This window comes from Ictalurus furcatus, chromosome 14 (assembly GCF_023375685.1).
Source record: "Ictalurus furcatus strain D&B chromosome 14, Billie_1.0, whole genome shotgun sequence".
NCBI lineage: Eukaryota > Metazoa > Chordata > Actinopteri > Siluriformes > Ictaluridae > Ictalurus > Ictalurus furcatus.
Genome location: NC_071268.1, coordinates 17,551,052 through 17,568,018, shown reverse-complemented (window position 1 = coordinate 17,568,018; position 16,967 = coordinate 17,551,052). Strand labels below are relative to the sequence as shown.

Sequence of the window (16,967 nt, the reverse complement as noted above, 5' to 3'; positions counted from 1 at the left end):
GGGGCTAGGAGGACTGTTCAAGGGTCTTTTTAGAATGGCGGTTCCGTTCCTCAAAAGGGGTTTTGCTATTGCAAAGCCTCATTTAAAAACAGCTGCTAAAGGGTTCGTAAGTGACGTATTCAACAACATTATGAGCAAGACACAAGCTCAGAATCAAGACGGATCGGGGCTTGCGTTGACTGCGCGTAAAAAATCTAAAAGGCTCCCAGGGCGTCGACATGTGGTTCCTAATAAAAGACGTAAGGTTACTAAAATCAAGAACAGTGTGAAAAAGACCGAGCAGAGAGGCAACAGGCACCCTTACATCTCTCACAAGAGAAATCGGCTGAACATTTTCTAACATCATGGCGTTCTTACACAGTCTATCCTCAGAGTGTACCAAGACAGAATTGGATATTTTCACATTACCTTTTACCCAAACGAGTATCGAAAAGTACACTTATGTCGAAATACCACCACTTTCCGCTCTTACGGACAACGGGCCCCTGGAGTTCTATGTGGCTGGAAACGGGGAGGATTACCTCGACTTGAACAACACTTTTTTACATCTGACCTGTAAAATCGTGAACCCCGACGGTTCCAATATAGCTAACGATGCAAAGGTTGGGGTCGTTAACTACCCCGTAGCCTCACTTTTTTCACAAGTGGATGTCATGCTCGGGGATCGTCTTATTTCTCAATCTAGCAGTACATACCCATACCGTGCCACCTTTGAAAGTCTTATCAACTATGGAAAAGATACACTGGAAACACAATTTTGCACCGGGCTATTCTACAAAGACACAGCGGGGCATATGGACGCCACAGACCCGGACGGACGAAACGAAGGCCTCAAAAAAAGGGCCAGTTTCAGTGCTGAAAGCAACACCTTCGACCTGATTGGACACATTCACTCGGATATATTTTTTCAGGATAAACTTTTACTGAACGGGATCGATTTGAGGATTAAAATGGTTCGCAGCAAAGCTGAATTCTGTTTGATGAAGGAAGGAAATGCAAATTTCAATCTGAAAATACTCAACGCTTCTCTTTTTGTGAAGAAAGTAACCGTCTCACCGTCTGTAAAAATCGGTCACGGACAAGCACTTCTCACCGCCACAGCCAAGTATCCGATCGAAAGAGTCTGTTTGAAGACCTTCAGTCTAGCTGCAGGGAGCCGCATTTGTTCACAAGAGAACCTCTTCCTCGGTCCCTTACCTAAAACCATTATCTTTGGGATGGTTGACAACGACGCCTTCAGCGGGTCGTACAATAAAAACCCTTTTAATTTTAAACATTACGATGCAGAGTTTATCGCGCTGTACGTAGATGGTACGCAATATCCCGCAAAACCGTTTCAGCCTGTTTTTCAGTCCGGTAACGTGGTCCGTGAATTCCATTCTCTAATTTTAGCATCAGGAAAGCAGCTGAAAGATCAGGCACTGTCGATAAACAGAGAAGAGTACCTTAACGGATATACTTTATTCGCTTTCAACATGAATCCCGATGACGATTGTGGGCAACATTTGTCATTAATAAAATCGGGCAATATGCGATTGGAACTCAGATTTCGTCAACCACTTCCGATCACGGTGAATCTAATAGTGTATGCCAGTTTTGACAGCATTCTAGAAATAAACAATCGAAGAAACGTGCTCATCGATTACCAGTAACTCATGGATACCAGAGAACTAACGGAGGTTATGAGAAGTTGTCCTGAAATAGATAAAATATTTCATGGCGTGATGGCCTGTGACGAGCTACCTACAAGTACTCTGAGAAAGTTTCCAGCTTTATTCATCGTAAACACACATCCGAGACACATGCCGGGTGAGCACTGGCTAGCGTTATGCCTTAATGACGAAAACACAGGAGAATTTTTTGACTCGTACGGAAACCCTCCAGACTACGAACTCTTTCCTCGATCGATTCATTATTTTTTGACAAAGAACTGTTGCAAAATAAAATATAACCCTGTACAAGTTCAAAACTTTACGTCGGTTTGCTGCGGGCAACACTGTGTGTTTTTTCTGTGTCACAAAGCTAAAGGTTATTCATTTAACCGTATTATGTCTATGTATAGCAAAGATTTAATTAGAAATGATAACACTGTTGTGTCATTCGTTAAAAAAATGTACCCTAGAGTAAATAAAAAGCATTCAATTACATGTGTACAATGTGTTAACTCTCTAGATATGTTTCATTTGCATATGTAGTGGAATGTTAAATGACGATGCTTCACAAGAAAAATGTTAAACAATAGTTATTTTATTGAAATAAAGGGTAACATAACATAACATAACATGCTTTGTCCCTCGTCCTTTTCAAAAATCAAACCAGTCAGTACGGTTAAAAACGGGGGATTTGAAAACTGGCTCAGAATCGTGGTCTTTGCTTTTAGGTGGGGAAACAAGATGAGAGATATCTTTAGATCTTTTTATGTCAGATATTTTGCGTCGAACACCGCCATTAGGTATTGCTGAAAAGGGTATATTTAGGTTGGCTACTGTCTGTAAGAACTCTTTCCAACCTAAAGGCCTCCGTTCGTCGGATACTCGATGAGGGGCCGTGAGATTTTTTAGCAAATCCACCATGTGAGATCCTTTGATAGTGTTTCCTTTAAAAATGAATTCACCGCTATCGTTCCACGCAGCCCCGGCTTTTAAAAGTTTTTCCATAACGTACGAAGCGTTTCTTTTGTTTCTAGCAGAAATGTTAGCGAGGACCTCTTGCACGATCTCGTCTTTGGGGTGTTCGGTCACAGCTGCTTCCGTTTTGCTTTCCGATATTTTAGGTAGAGACAGGGTCAATTGGGCGGTTTCCTGCTCTCCTACTTTAACCAAGTTTAAAAAATTTTGCAGCACAGACGCGTAGAGTTTCGCCTTATCGTAATCGTTCAGATCAGTCCTTGATAAAATACCACGTATTGCATCGTCCAAGTTGTTTTCAACAGTCTTTCTTATGGTTTCCTTCTCCGCGGTGATGTTTCTAAGTTTATCGATCTGATGTTGAGGGACTAAATACATTTTCTCAGCAGTCTCCATGTTAATTGTTGCGGGACGCGATTAAGCTGCTTATAAAAGGAATGGCTACACTGAGCAAAGGCAGAAGAAATCCTCCGGATTGATTAATAACTTTCCTTTTTCTTTCAACGGATGCTCTTTTATCAGCAAATAGTTTGATCCATTTTTTTTGTTTTTTTAAAACCCGATACTGTTTTGTCGTCAGTGGTATGTTTCCCCTGAGCACGTTTAAAGCTAGTTCACATATGCTCAGGATGAGATCTGTGGGCGCATCGCGTAATATATCCTTTCTCCTTCGGGATGGAGACCTGTGTAATGAATTCAGCAACGGGAGGGTTTTTTTCAATCGCTCAGACATTTGTTGTCGATACTTTAAAGTTTTTTCTTCTTCTTCGGAACATACACAACCGGTTTCTCCCTCGGAAACAACCCTGAACGGAGACGAAGTTCTTCTGGCGTTTGTGCTTTCAGGTCAACAAATAAATACCCGTAAGGTCTAGAGACGGCATCGAGAAAGCATTCTAAAAAATACTTGCTGTTACCCGGATACATTTGACGAGCCAGTATGCTGATCTGTAATTTATCTCTAGGGTTTTTAAAAAGAACCATGTAGTTGGTGTTCAGGTTGATTGTTCTACTGGTCTTTCCTTGAAAAAACAAGTTTTGAACGAGGTAGATGACGCTCAGATTTCTGTGGTGTGTGTATTTTGTAAAAGCCTTTTCTACTTCGTCATTTTTACTGGCGGATTCCATCAAGTCATCGATTACCAACAAGTTTTTTTTATTTGGAGGAAATAGTTCGTCATCACACAAAGAATCAGGGATTCCTTGAAGAAAAATTATTTTTATTCTGGTCAATAATTCATCGTACAGAGGCTGCCAACACGTATAACACCAGACAATGTTTTCCGGAACAACCGACATTGCCTCTTTACAGTTTTCCAACAGCATTTTGATAAAAAAAGATTTTCCACTATTACTCGGTCCACATACGATACATGAAAAGGGAAGTTGCATCCTAGCGTCAAAAGCAGTCACGTTCATATTTTCCTTTACAAAACACATCAACAGAAACTATATACACATATATACAAGAATAGTCTTAATATCCGTAAGGGAGAGTTGTAAAATCAGATAATAAAACACGCTTATCGTACACAACCCTGAACCTTTTCAACTGTGTTTTGTTTCTCAAATGAAACCCCTTTTTATCTCTCACGATTTGGTTATGCGTGGTTACGAGATGACCTGTATGATCCGGATTTTTCACTCGCTCGTCCACCAGTTCTGTTAGTGATTTCAAATTGACAATTTCAGAATTGATATAATTTAAAGTAATGCCTTTAGCTTTCATTGTTGTTTTTCCTTTCATGGTTTTGTAACCGTAGGTTTTAGGACCTGCGCTTACAAATTCCACGATTTGATCGCCATCATCTAGTTCGCTGGTAAGACCACCCAAGTAATCGCTTAAGGGTGGCATCCAGTCACCTTCCTTACTTTTAAAAATGACGCTATCTGTGTCTGTGTACAAACAACGCTGACCCAATCGATCCATCAAATTGTACAGCTCAAGCCTAGCGTACGCTGTAGTGAAAATGCCGATGAATACATTAGCGTTTAGCGGTTTAATCAATCTCTCGTCTGCGTAACGCCGCTGTACCATCGCCACCTCCTCATTCAAAAAAGAGAACTGACTCACATTATAAATATCGGAGAACATGAACTGTAAAAACTCGGCAGGATCTCGAATTAAGGTCGTGTTCGATCTGTCTGGTCTTTGACACATCTTACCCCACAACGAGTTTAGTGCGAGTTTAGCCACGGATCTTTTGGCAGGATTAACAGTGATAAATTTCGGATCCAACGTAATCCCTTCGTTCTCCTCATATTTGCGAATGTACTCACGTTTAGATGATTCATCATCGACCCAGGACGGATAACCTGAACTTTCCTGTTTGGTCTTGAGGAACATTTTAATATATCTCGTAAAAAGCTTATCAGACCTTTTAGGAAAGTGCCACACTTCAAACACTTTTAGAATTTTGTAACCTTTTTCGACGGCTTTCTCAATTTCGATAGATGCCCATGTTCCGATAAGAGCTCTCTCCTGAGCCGTATGATCGCAATGTTTTAACTGATGTTCGGCACACGTTCTACATAGAGGAAAGAGGAGTTTGCTTTTTACACGAAATGGTAGAACAGGTGCCCACAGACCCCTAGGTGGTAATACCTTTGCTCTAATGATACCGAAGTAATTTTTCAGAGGTTGAAAGTCACGATAAATGATGATAGGGTGATCGATCGGGTATGTCTTTGTCTTATTTACGAATGGGTAAAGCGAGGTAAAGTCGAAATAATCGATTCTCTCACCGGTTTGAGCTACATAATGCAAGTTTAACGCGTTTGTTCGACCGCCGTAAAGAGAATCTCGAGGGTTTAAACGCTCAGGAAAGTCAAAGTCTTTTAGAAAATTTTGCACGAGATTGTCGTTTTTCTTCATTTCATTCCACTCGTGTTCCCACATCAGAGTGACTTGCAAATTGAGAGTGTCTTGCAAATTCTTAATTCTCTCCATCGATTTTTGACGGATATCTCCGAAGGTTGCATTTGATTTGGTAAGAGGATGCGGGGTCATTGAGGGAAAACACTTTTCACAGCCGTGATAAAAACACCCAAGAAACTCAAAAACCTTACGGTTTTCCCCTTCCTCACAGTAACCATCTACGTAATAAGTACCGAACCTGACTTCACCTTCGTTCAACGCGTGGCGAATGGGTAGGTTTTGCGTTTTTGAAACATATTCGAGCCATTGTATGGATGGTGTTGAGAAAGATTTCTGAGTGGTGATGTAATTATCAAGAGGCGGAATAGCTAAAGTGTCTTTACGCAGGAAGTTGGTTCTAAAGATTTTCATGCACACAGACGCGATCGTTATGCATTTAAAAGGATCGACCTTTGTACTATCCAGAATTTCTTGTCTGAAAGCTATACAACCCTTTCTCAAAATTTCTACATCGTTCACACAGTATTCCGCCATCTCTTTCTTGAAATCAAACACTTTGTCAGAAACCGTTCTGTACCACTTAAAGAATTCTTCTCTATCCTTAGGCATCATGCCATCTACACCGTAAAACTTAGGGTCAGGATACGGCCCTACGTAATCCTGATGTTCTACGGTGTTCCAGAAATGGGGAAAATAGCCTTTCTTGCTTTCCGAAAAACCCATGGCTTTTGGGATGCTACTCAATTTCATGGGTAAGAACGATAGACTATCAATGTAGGACTGACGAAACGCGGTATCGATGAAACACAAAATTTTACCGCCTTGTGCTATGATTTCGGGTGTGATTCCTTCTTTCACTAAATGGTTTAACAAAAGGTATGAATCGAACCCTCTAGCGTTATGGGCTATAAACTTGTATCCGCGGTATGCATTACACCGAAACTTTTTAAAGAAGGCACTGACGCAATCATCCCCTTCAGCCACCCACTCCTCTCCCTTAAAATCAATACAGCATATGAAATTAGCTACATGTGTTCCTGTTTCCTGCCTAGTTTCGAAATCGTAAAACACATAATCCGTATTTTCGCTTTCTTTCCTGGCCCTCTGTATAAAACATCTATGCTCGATATCCTCATCGAGTTTTTGGCCACAGAGTATGCATTTCGAATGGGCACATACGTGATTCTCACGATTAGAAGGATTATCCCTTATCACACGTTTACATTTACCGCAGTAGAATCCCGTTTCACACATAGAATATTCGCCTTTGTGCGATTGAATCTTTGCTTTATGCCTCTCGAAACAGTATTGGGAGCTACACAGTCTCTGACACTCTGGACATTTAGTAACATTCTTAGGGTGTTTGTAACAATCGGGGTCGTGACAAACGTTGCAGCTATAAGCGCATTTATGCTTCCATAAAACGTCGAACCCCGAATGGCAGAAATGACAAACATGACTCGTTCCTAAAAGTCCGTTGATACTTTTAACCCCGTAATAGTGGTTGTCATGTAAAAACAAGTAAATGGTTTTTTCGTGGGGGTTCTTGCTAGTTTGAAAGAAAGAGTATCCGGCTTTGCTAGCAGAACAGTGTACGATTACGATTTTGCAATTCAAATGTCTCTCAAATCTCGGTACGTCAGCGAAGCTGACAGCGGTGTTTACGGATAATCCCACATCGTGTTGTAATTTTCTAGCGATTTGTTCGGTTTCAAAATCATTTTTTTCACGATTCAAAAGTTGGCTAACACACAAGGCAAAGCACATGTTGTCTCTGTTGTGAAAAATGTATAGATGCTGCATTTTCTTCTGCAGGGTTTCTGTTTTGAATATATGGCCTATTTTCCTTCTAATTCCACCACCCCGAGGTGGTCGAACGATTTGGACGACTATTTCGAGGGTATTATCGGTAAAAATTTCACGTTTACTCTGAATTGCATTTTCGAGCATGGTCAGAAAAGAACCTAAATCGATGACACCATTGTCTAATTGAACGCGTGATGAAACATTGATCGTATCACCTCTAATTTCAACGGTGACTACATCCTTGGCAGAAATTAAATTGTTAGCGATTTCAATCGCGCTGTTTAAAATCTCTAAAACATAATTATAAAAATCTGCAAAGCTGTCAACGTTCGCGATAGAAGAAAAATTCACTCTTCTCCTAATCTCAGTGTTGTTGAATCTTTCCCGATTAATTATTCTAATATTAGGATCTAATCCATCACCCTCTTGCTCTACTTGGATATCGGGCGAGTTTTCCATTTGAGAATCTTGGGTATCGGGCGAATGTATGTTTTCCATTTGGGAATCTTGGGTATTAGGCGAGTGTATGTTTTCCATTTGGGAATCTTGGGTATTAGGCGAGTGTATGTTTTCCATCGGACGGTTGTGTTCATTATCGTTTTCCGAATTTTGTACAATATTGTCAGGGTTTTCGATTAAGTTAACAAGACTGTCATTTATCCTCATAAGACTTTGATTAAGTTCGTGTATCATATCATGAGAAGATAACGGTCTAGGTTCCTGAGCATTTTCTGGAGTCGAGACGATATTCTGAACGGGAGGTAATGACATATTTTCATTGATTTGATTCACCACGTCTATTAAACATGGATTTATCTGCAAAGATTCTCTTTGTTCGATTAGGTTATTTTGTAACTCTAACAGACATTGATTTAATTCGAAAAATATGTCGTGCGACGTGACCGGCGTACTTGATACATTTTGACTGGAAATTCGTCTGGGGTTTTCATTTTGAGTATTGTTCTGTTCTGACGATCTTAAATTTTCATTCAACTGATTGACTGCATCGATTAGATCAGGGTTTATTTGTACTGAATGACCGTGTTCATTTAGGTTATTATGTAACTCTAACAGACATTGATTTAATTCAGAAAATATATCATTCGGCGTTACCGTTGTGTTTGATACGACGTGATTTGGACTCTGATTAGGTCTCTCACTAACGACTTGGTGTGACGGTATTAAACTTTCGTTCAGCCTGTTGATCGCTTCAGTTAAATATGGTTTCAGGGGTGTGTGCGAATCATTTGAAAAACTCTGGTTTCCGTCATAAAAGAAATCATGCGATAATGGAGAATTTTCGGTTCTCTTTTTTTTAATCTCCATATCCGAACTGCATTTCAGTCGTTTCTGCGCCATATCTATCATACAATTTTCTAATCAACTTTATGCTCACTGAGAGACATCTATTCACATTTTCAAGCGTGCTGTACAGTAAAGGGATAAAATCTGTACCTCGACCAGATTCAAGTGTATAATCAATCTGTCCAAAGTTTTCCAATAAATCAGTCTTTGCTTCGAAGAATTCACGCCACACTGCGCAGATCTGTTGTAGTTCGATGTCTTGTTGAATGTCGGTTTCCGAGATGATTTCCTCTGGGTCTTCTATTGCAGCACTCGTATCTATAAGTCACAGAACATGTGAAAGAGCTTTTATTTATTTTATTTATTTATTTATTTTTTGTTGTGTAAATAGAAGGTAAATATACTACAACTCACCTGAAATATCTCCGTCGTAATCACTGTTAGACACGTGTCCCTCAAATTCTGAATATGATACAAACAATGTTATATTCACGTATGAAAGACTTTTTACAGCATGAAACATTCACAATTTTATGTTGTGACTTACGTGTGGAACTCAGATTCAAAAGGTCCTGAGTGGTTGTTTCGGGAATCTCATCATCAGAAATAATCACCAAGCTGTCTATAAAACAGTAAAACATACTTTTAATAACTTAACATTCTCATTTTAGATCACTACATAGATCTAAGAGACAAATTTTAATTACCTATACACTAGAAACAGATGAGCTTAACTCGGTCTTGCACTGTAATATAAATGTAATGAATATTTACAATTTAGATAAAGTATCGTACCAGATTACATAATGACCAGATAAGTATGATGATTTTTGTACTCAGAATGATTAGTTCTAAGTTTATATCAATATCATTGCCTACTGGATAATTACATAAACATTGTATTTCAATTTATATTTAACTATTAATTGATTAAAATACAAATTTTTACCTGCCGAGAAATCCATGGGGTCTGGAAATTCTGTTGAACTTTGCCGATGTTCAAACTTTCGAAGTAGTGAAGAACTGACTCTGGAAATTCGGTCGAACCTTTTCCGATGTTAAAACTTTCGAAGTGCTCGACTTTATAAACAGGTTCGTATGCATTCGAGTGTGTGTGTGGGGTGTGTTTGTGCTCGGGAATGCATCAGAACGGGGTTTTTACGTTGTTGACCTTTTGACCTAGGCCTGACTCGGAGTGCTTCATATTCTACGTGAAAGGAAAAGATCGTGTGTCCCGGGACCGAGAACTTGAAAAGCAAAACGGTTCCTTTTTCTGCATCGAAAAAAAACCCGGCTGTACATCCGTTTGACATTACCCAATATTGAATCTTTTCATGTTCTAACATTTTTTCTATTCTTCCCAAAAAAGGGTGAGCTTTTTTCGGCGCGTTAGGACAAACATCAGCCATGTTGTAAGATCGCACACGTTGTTCTAAGTACAGAGTATTATAAAGCCTAGAGGGATGCTCGACTTTTATAAGCAGGTTTGTATGCATGCGTTTGTCTGTACATGCACGTGTGTGTTTGTGTGTGTGTGTGTGTGTGTGGGTGTGTGATATTTTTGTTTGGATGTGGGATACACATGGCCGTACCAGGTATGGTCACGATTTGGATGTGAACCAGATTTAACAAAACTATATATATTTTTATGTCCTACCACAGAGAGTTTCATATTCTATGTGAAAAGATGTACCAGGTGTATGCAACTTGTGTCTGTGTGGGGTGGGGTGGGGTGGGGTGGGGGAACAAATGGTCGTACCAGGTATGGTCACGATTTGGATGTGAACCAGATTTAACAAAACTATATATATTCTTATGACCTACCACAGAGAGCTTCATATTCTATGTGAAGAGGAAAAACATGAGTATGCAATTTGTGTCTGTGTGGGGTGGGGTGCAGTGGGGTGGGGGGGTGTGGGGGGGTTGGGGGTGGGGGGGGGGGGGGGGGGGGACACATGGTCGATGACCTACCACAGAGAGCTTCATATTCTATGTGAAGAGGAAAAACATGAGTATGCAACTTGTGTCTGTGTGGGGTGGGGTGGGTGGGGTGGGGGGAACAAATGGTCGTACCAGGTATGGTCACGATTTGGATGTGAACCAGATTTAACAAAACTATATATATTCTTATGACCTACCACGGAGAGCTTCATATTCTATGTGAAGAGGAAAAACATGAGTATGCAACTTGTGTCTGTGTGGGGTGGGGTGGGGTGGGGTGGGGGGAACAAATGGTCGTACCAGGTATGGTCACGATTTGGATGTGAACCAGATTTAACAAAACTATATATATTTTTATGTCCTACCACAGAGAGTTTCATATTCTATGTGAAAAGATGTACCAGGTGTGCGCAACGTGTGGGGCGGAAAAACACACATGGCAGCACCATATATGGTCACGAATGGAGGTGATCCAGATTTAACATAACTATTCATATTTTTATGATCATGACCTTTGATCTAGATATAGAGAGTTAGAATGTGTATCTTTTTGACCTTTGACCTATACCTGTCAAAACTACGGTTACAATATATACAAACTATCTCTCTCTGTTATACTCCTAGTAACTAGCACTCACATATAAATCACATATACAGTACAGATACACCGGACAGGAACCAGGGTGGAAAACATTGGAATATTCCTTTAACATGTCTCAGCTCGAGCTCAAGCAAAACATAAAGACTGAATATAAAGATGGATGAGAACTTTCAAACTACATGAACTAACAAAGAACACTTATTTACTTTTAAACATGCCACTTTATATTTAAAATGACTGTGTTCGGCTAACCACCGACTGAACACTGCGTGATTCTCAACGTACCGCACTTTTACCACTTTGGTCTGGCATCCTACAGTTCTGAGGGCTTTTTTGTTATGATTTCAGGCTCCTAACAAGACAACACACACACACACAACCATGCACACACACACACAATTTCCCAGTACAGGTATGTATGCCACCTTCAGTAGTGTCAGCAGACCTGTGCTTATAATAGTCTCTTTAAACAGGTTGCTGATTAAGAGTCTGAATTGTACTTATTTGTGTGTGTGTGTGTGTGTGTGTGTGTGTGTGTGTGTGTGTGTGTGTATTTGTTTTAGCCCAAAGTGTTAAATCTACAGTAAACAGCTAATGACAACTTGCTGTTACATATCAGACTTTGAATTCTAGGTTTTGCTTTTTTTCCCCCCTTTTTTTTAATAAGAATTTATGGCCTGGGTCTGCATGTTGCAAATATATTCTGATTCTGATCGTTTATCGCAAGCAAATTGCTTATTAGAGCGCTCATGTTTTCAGTTTTGCTTAGGTGTGATCGCATTTTTTCCACCACTGCCAGATGTCTGACTTTCTCAAAATAAGCCTTTACACTTCCGAACGGAATAATGGACACCGTGGATTTAATTTTAGCTGTGGAAATGTTGGTCATCAGTGAGAAAATATGTAAATATGGTGAATCACTGCCTGAGACAATGCTGCTGACAATGCTGTTAAATTATTTTACTTTTGTGTGTTGGTGAAGCTGTTTCATATCCTGTGGAAAATAACAGTGGGCAGCGAGTTCAATCACAGTGAGGTGCTGGAGATGTTTGTATCTTTATCTCTGTCACTGTTTGTACGATGTAATGTTGGCTGAAATTGCTCATAGTCCTCTTTCTCTGTGAATGAGGACTTGTAAAAACTCTGGAGAACTGCTATCCAAGTCATTCAGGTATCTGTAACATGGGAAATAACCAAAAGCCTAATCTTTTTGTGTTCTGTATGTAGCTATATAAACGTGTGTGTGTGTGTGTGTAATTTTGTAAGTGTGTTTATGTCCTTCATGTCCTTAAAGTTCTGCTTCAGCTTTCCTCATTTTCTTGAATATTTTGATTGCAAAAGACATTCTGAGTTTGACTAATGGATTTGAACCCAGGTTTGAAATATTTTTCACTTCCACATGCCTACTCGTGGATGGATACAGAGCAACTGATTATACACACATTTAATGAACGTTGTTATCATTTGATAATTTCATAACATCATTATCATGCAATTGCACTATGCCACTGGTCTATACTAGGACTGCACAATTCTTGATGAAATAGGAATCACAATTTTCTTGGCTTAGAATCGGGATCATGATTCTCACTCATAATTCTTTGAAGAATTTTGTGCAGAACAATACGTATACTCGTTTATTTCTGACAGCATTATAGCAGACTGTTGTAGCTATAGTTTCCTAGTGGATGTTTGTGAATGACAGGTTGTCTGTATTTTCATTTACTGATTTACTGGCATGTTTTCACTACAATGGGCTAAATCCTGAGTAAAAATAACTGCAATTTACTATAAAACATATCATATTAGCATTAACAATTGATGAATTAACAACTCATACAACTCATAACAACCCACTTGTTGGCAAAAACGGGTCTTGATAAATGTGCTCTATGCCTAATTCATCACTGGCAAGTTTTGAATAAGACAGCTCATGTAGCCATGACTCACTCTCCCCTTGCGTTCATTTCATATACGTGTGTGTGTGTGTGTGTGTGTGTATATATATATATATATATATATATATATATATATATGTGTGTGTGTGTGTGTGTGTGTGTATGTGTGTGTGTGTGTGTGTATATATATATATATATATATATATATATATAGAGAGAGAGAGAGAGAGAGAGAGAGAGATAGACAGACAGATAGATAGATAGATAGATAGATAGCCATGTTTGTTTAGTAATTGGAAATGTAATATTCAGTACATAATATTAAACATTTGGACAAATTTTTTCCTTCTCACCGCAATGGATATTTGGGACATTTTAAAATGAACTCTCAGCTTAGGCCGATGTTGTTTCTCCCCTTTTCTTATATAGACTGGCCACATTTCAGGTACATGTATAAGGACATTTGTGTTATGCACTGGTTGCACGAGTGCAAATGCTGCAGAATCAACTGTTCTTCAATCGAATTACACTGAGCAATGAGTCAATAGCATAGAACTGTATTTATGTACTCACTTTTTGCCCTGTTGTAAAAGAGCCTCTCTGAACTGTTTTCTGTCACAAGACAGTATCTTAAAGCACATTATTCCATAAGGTAATGCATTACAAGCATCTTAGGTAATATCAGTTTCTGTTAGAGCTTAGAGAGTTTTCTTTACCATTTATGTCAGTTCAGTATTATTGTGGTATGGTTTCTTTTGCTAACATCCTTGATGAATCATCCATTAATTTAATACTGCTAGCAAAGACAGTATCATTAGAGAATGTTTTGTGTAGGTACTGAGGAAACTGCATTGAATGCACAGAGAAAAAGGAAAATCAAAGCCTGTCTTTCCTTCCCTCTTTGTCCAAAGTTTAGTTCCTGTGAGGATAGCAACACTCACTATCGGTGCTTACATTAAGACTATTAAAAGCAGTTTATTATAACATTTTTATCTAATAGTGGCACATACTCTCTCATTCAGAACTGCCACATTACCCTTCTGGTTTGACTTTGCCTTAGTTCTTAAATCCATAATGAGCTACACTATATGGCCAAAATTTTGTGGACATGTTACTATCACACCCATATGTGGTTCTTCCCCAAACTGTTACTACAAAGCTGGAAGCACACACTTTATATAGGATGACTTTATATGCTGTAGAATTACAAATTTCCTTCACTGGATCTAAAAGGCCCAAACTTGTTTCAGCACAGCAGTGCTCTTGTTCACAAAGTGAGCTCTATGAAGACATGGTCTTCATAGACATGGTCTTCATGGTCTTCATAGTTGGTATGGAAGACTACAAAAAAAAGGGGTCCACCCTAATGCTGAGAGATTGCAAGTTTGAATCCAGATAATACAACAGCTCAGTTTTCTAATGAAAAGGCTGGCATTACTATCTTCCTGTCAGTTAGAGTGACACCATCCGTTGGCGTCTGTGAGCTCATGTATGCAGAAGAGGGCTTACTGATCGGAAGGTCGAGGGTTCAAGCCCCAGCACTGCCAAACTGCCACTGTTGGGCCCTTGAGCAAGGCCCTTAACCCTCTCTGCTCCAGGGGCGCCATATCATGGCTGACCCTGTACTCTGACCCCAACCTCCTAGCATGGTGGGATATAAGAAAAAAGAATTTCACTGTTCTGTAATGTATATGTGACCAATAAAGACTCATTATCATTAGTGCTCTCTTCCAAGCATGCTGAGCTCCCCTGCTGTATGTCTCAGAGGAAGCATGAGGAAGCACAGCCCTAAACAGTTGGTAGAATTGTGCAATAGGGCAGTTGTGCAATAGGGCAGAGCAAGGAATTAGCAATTACCAAATTGGGAGAAAGTTTATTTAAGAAAATTAAAAAAAAATAAAAGGGCAACTTATACCAATGGGTTATGCGTAATTAGCTCTGAATTGCACAATATGACAAACAGTTTCTTTTCTCTTGATTGCACATACTGAAATTGGAGACCATCAGACTGTGATAGTGTCTTAGGACACTTTTGGTCACTTGACTGAAAAGTTTAATGGTAGCTTACACGAGAGAGCAAGCTAAAACATGACAGAACTTTAAGCCATAAAATGTGCATATAGTTACAATTTTACAAGTATGGTAAAAATTTTTTAGACATTTAAAACCTGCGCTGATGTGCAGCTTCCAACATCTGCATTCTTTTTCTAAGTTTGGAATTGCATAGCTGTAAACTTTGTAGCTAAGTCATTTGCACCATTTGTAATTCATCCCTAAGGTTTTGTGTGTATGTTTTTTTTTTGTTTTGTTTTTTTTTCAATGGGTTTGTGCAATTTTTTTTTCAGCTAAAGAGATACCTGGTTGTAAAATGTTAGAGTAGATGCAAGATGGTTTGTCTTGTGATTAAACACTTGGATCTGAGCACCAGCTGTGCTCAGCCATCCTGAACAGGGCTGCCTGAAGTAGCTAGAGCTTTCCTTAAACAACTTGTCAGGGTTATGGGGCCTACAACAGAACTGTAGCACATGGCATGTGTGGGGACTCTCTTGCTATTTAGCTGTGTATTATATATTCCCTGAAGGGATATTTTGGTCATCATTTTGCATGGTTATGACACTGACTCTGAGGCAAATAGAAAATATTACTGTATCTTTGCGTGTTGGGTTGTAGTCTGAATTGTGGAATTTTGTTGCTCATTTCCATCAAGTGTTTGTGTATCAGTAGTTGAGCTGTAAGCACACCTGTCCTTCCATTTTTAAACCTTCTCTTCTTCCTCTTGTCAGTTTTTCTTCATGAGTGAACCTATTCATGCTTTATTGTTGTCTCTCATGATGTATCTGTTATTTGTTATTGCTAAGCTCAGTTGCAATTGCTTCTATTATGTCTATTATCTAATTTTTTATATAGTACATCGGCTGTATCGGAAATGTCAGATTAGAACTGCCTACCACAACATGGCCATAGACACTGCTAATATTTGGGATGTGCCTGTTTTTCCCTCTGTTTTGATCAATTCATGATGGTCTGCTTTTCTGATATTGGTCTTGAAGTTCTTAAAATTCCATACTAATTCCTCATGAAGCCTATTATTCCGTAATTACTGTTTTTTCAGTCACTGCAGTGAAATGGTATTGCCTAATCGTAAAGGTAGAAAAGGTATATAATTATGCGTCCTTGGATTTGAAGGGGTTAAAAGACACCAGAGGGAAATGGCTTATAATATTATGGAATTAACTGGAGACTGATTTCTAGCAATCTTATGTATGAACAATGATGCAGCAGCACTTAGTTGGCAAAAACTAAGGAGATCGTAAATCAGTCTAAACTTCTGTTTCATTTTAAATGCAATGGCCTTGTACTGAGCCAAAAAAGCAACAATCTGTCGCTTTTCCATTCGCATATTAAACTGTTTGTACATTTGTGTAAATTTAAAATCATTGTTCCTATTTCTCTTTCTGACAAGAATATTTGTTTACTAAGAAAAGCCAAGGCTTCTATTATATGAGACATAAAGTCCAGCACTGACTATTCTATGTATCAGGGAGCTTTGAATGAGATATAAGCTTAAAGTTAACATATAAAACAATAATATCAATATTAGCCATTGGCTTGACCCCATTTCATCACTCTACCTACATGCTCATGTCTGCCATCTCCCAGCTAAATGCAGGCATACATCAGTGTGCAGTATCAAAAACACTCACTCTGTTTAGAGATATTAGTGACCCTGAAGAGGTAATATTTAGCTTTAGCGTTAATTCTACAGTAAACAATATCGCAAGAGCCCTCTTTTTTCCTTTCTTTTTTTTGCGCCCAGCATAAGGCTTACTGGAAGAGGAATCTGGCTGCAGCTGGTCTGGGGTTTATGTAGATACTGTCTTTATATGGGTACATTTCAGCTCGGCGCCCTC

At 39.1% G+C, this 16,967-nt stretch overlaps 1 protein-coding gene and 1 long non-coding RNA gene across 4 annotated transcripts in view; one reads left to right on the top strand and one right to left on the bottom strand.

Annotated features, from left to right (window-relative positions):
• otud7a (OTU deubiquitinase 7A) overlaps positions 1-16,967 on the top strand; it is an 85,050-nt gene that overhangs the window by 31,016 nt on the left and 37,067 nt on the right. The window lies entirely within an intron of this gene.
• LOC128617935 (uncharacterized) lies at positions 8,835-10,223 on the bottom strand. 2 transcript variants are annotated; one of them, XR_008387643.1, is made up of 4 exons: positions 9,324-10,223; positions 9,164-9,238; positions 9,031-9,078; positions 8,835-8,934 (listed from the first exon to the last, which is right to left on the bottom strand). It is a non-coding gene; the product is annotated as an uncharacterized LOC128617935 (long non-coding RNA). The 2 variants fall into 2 exon arrangements; XR_008387642.1 differs by having other exon boundaries at positions 9,164-10,223.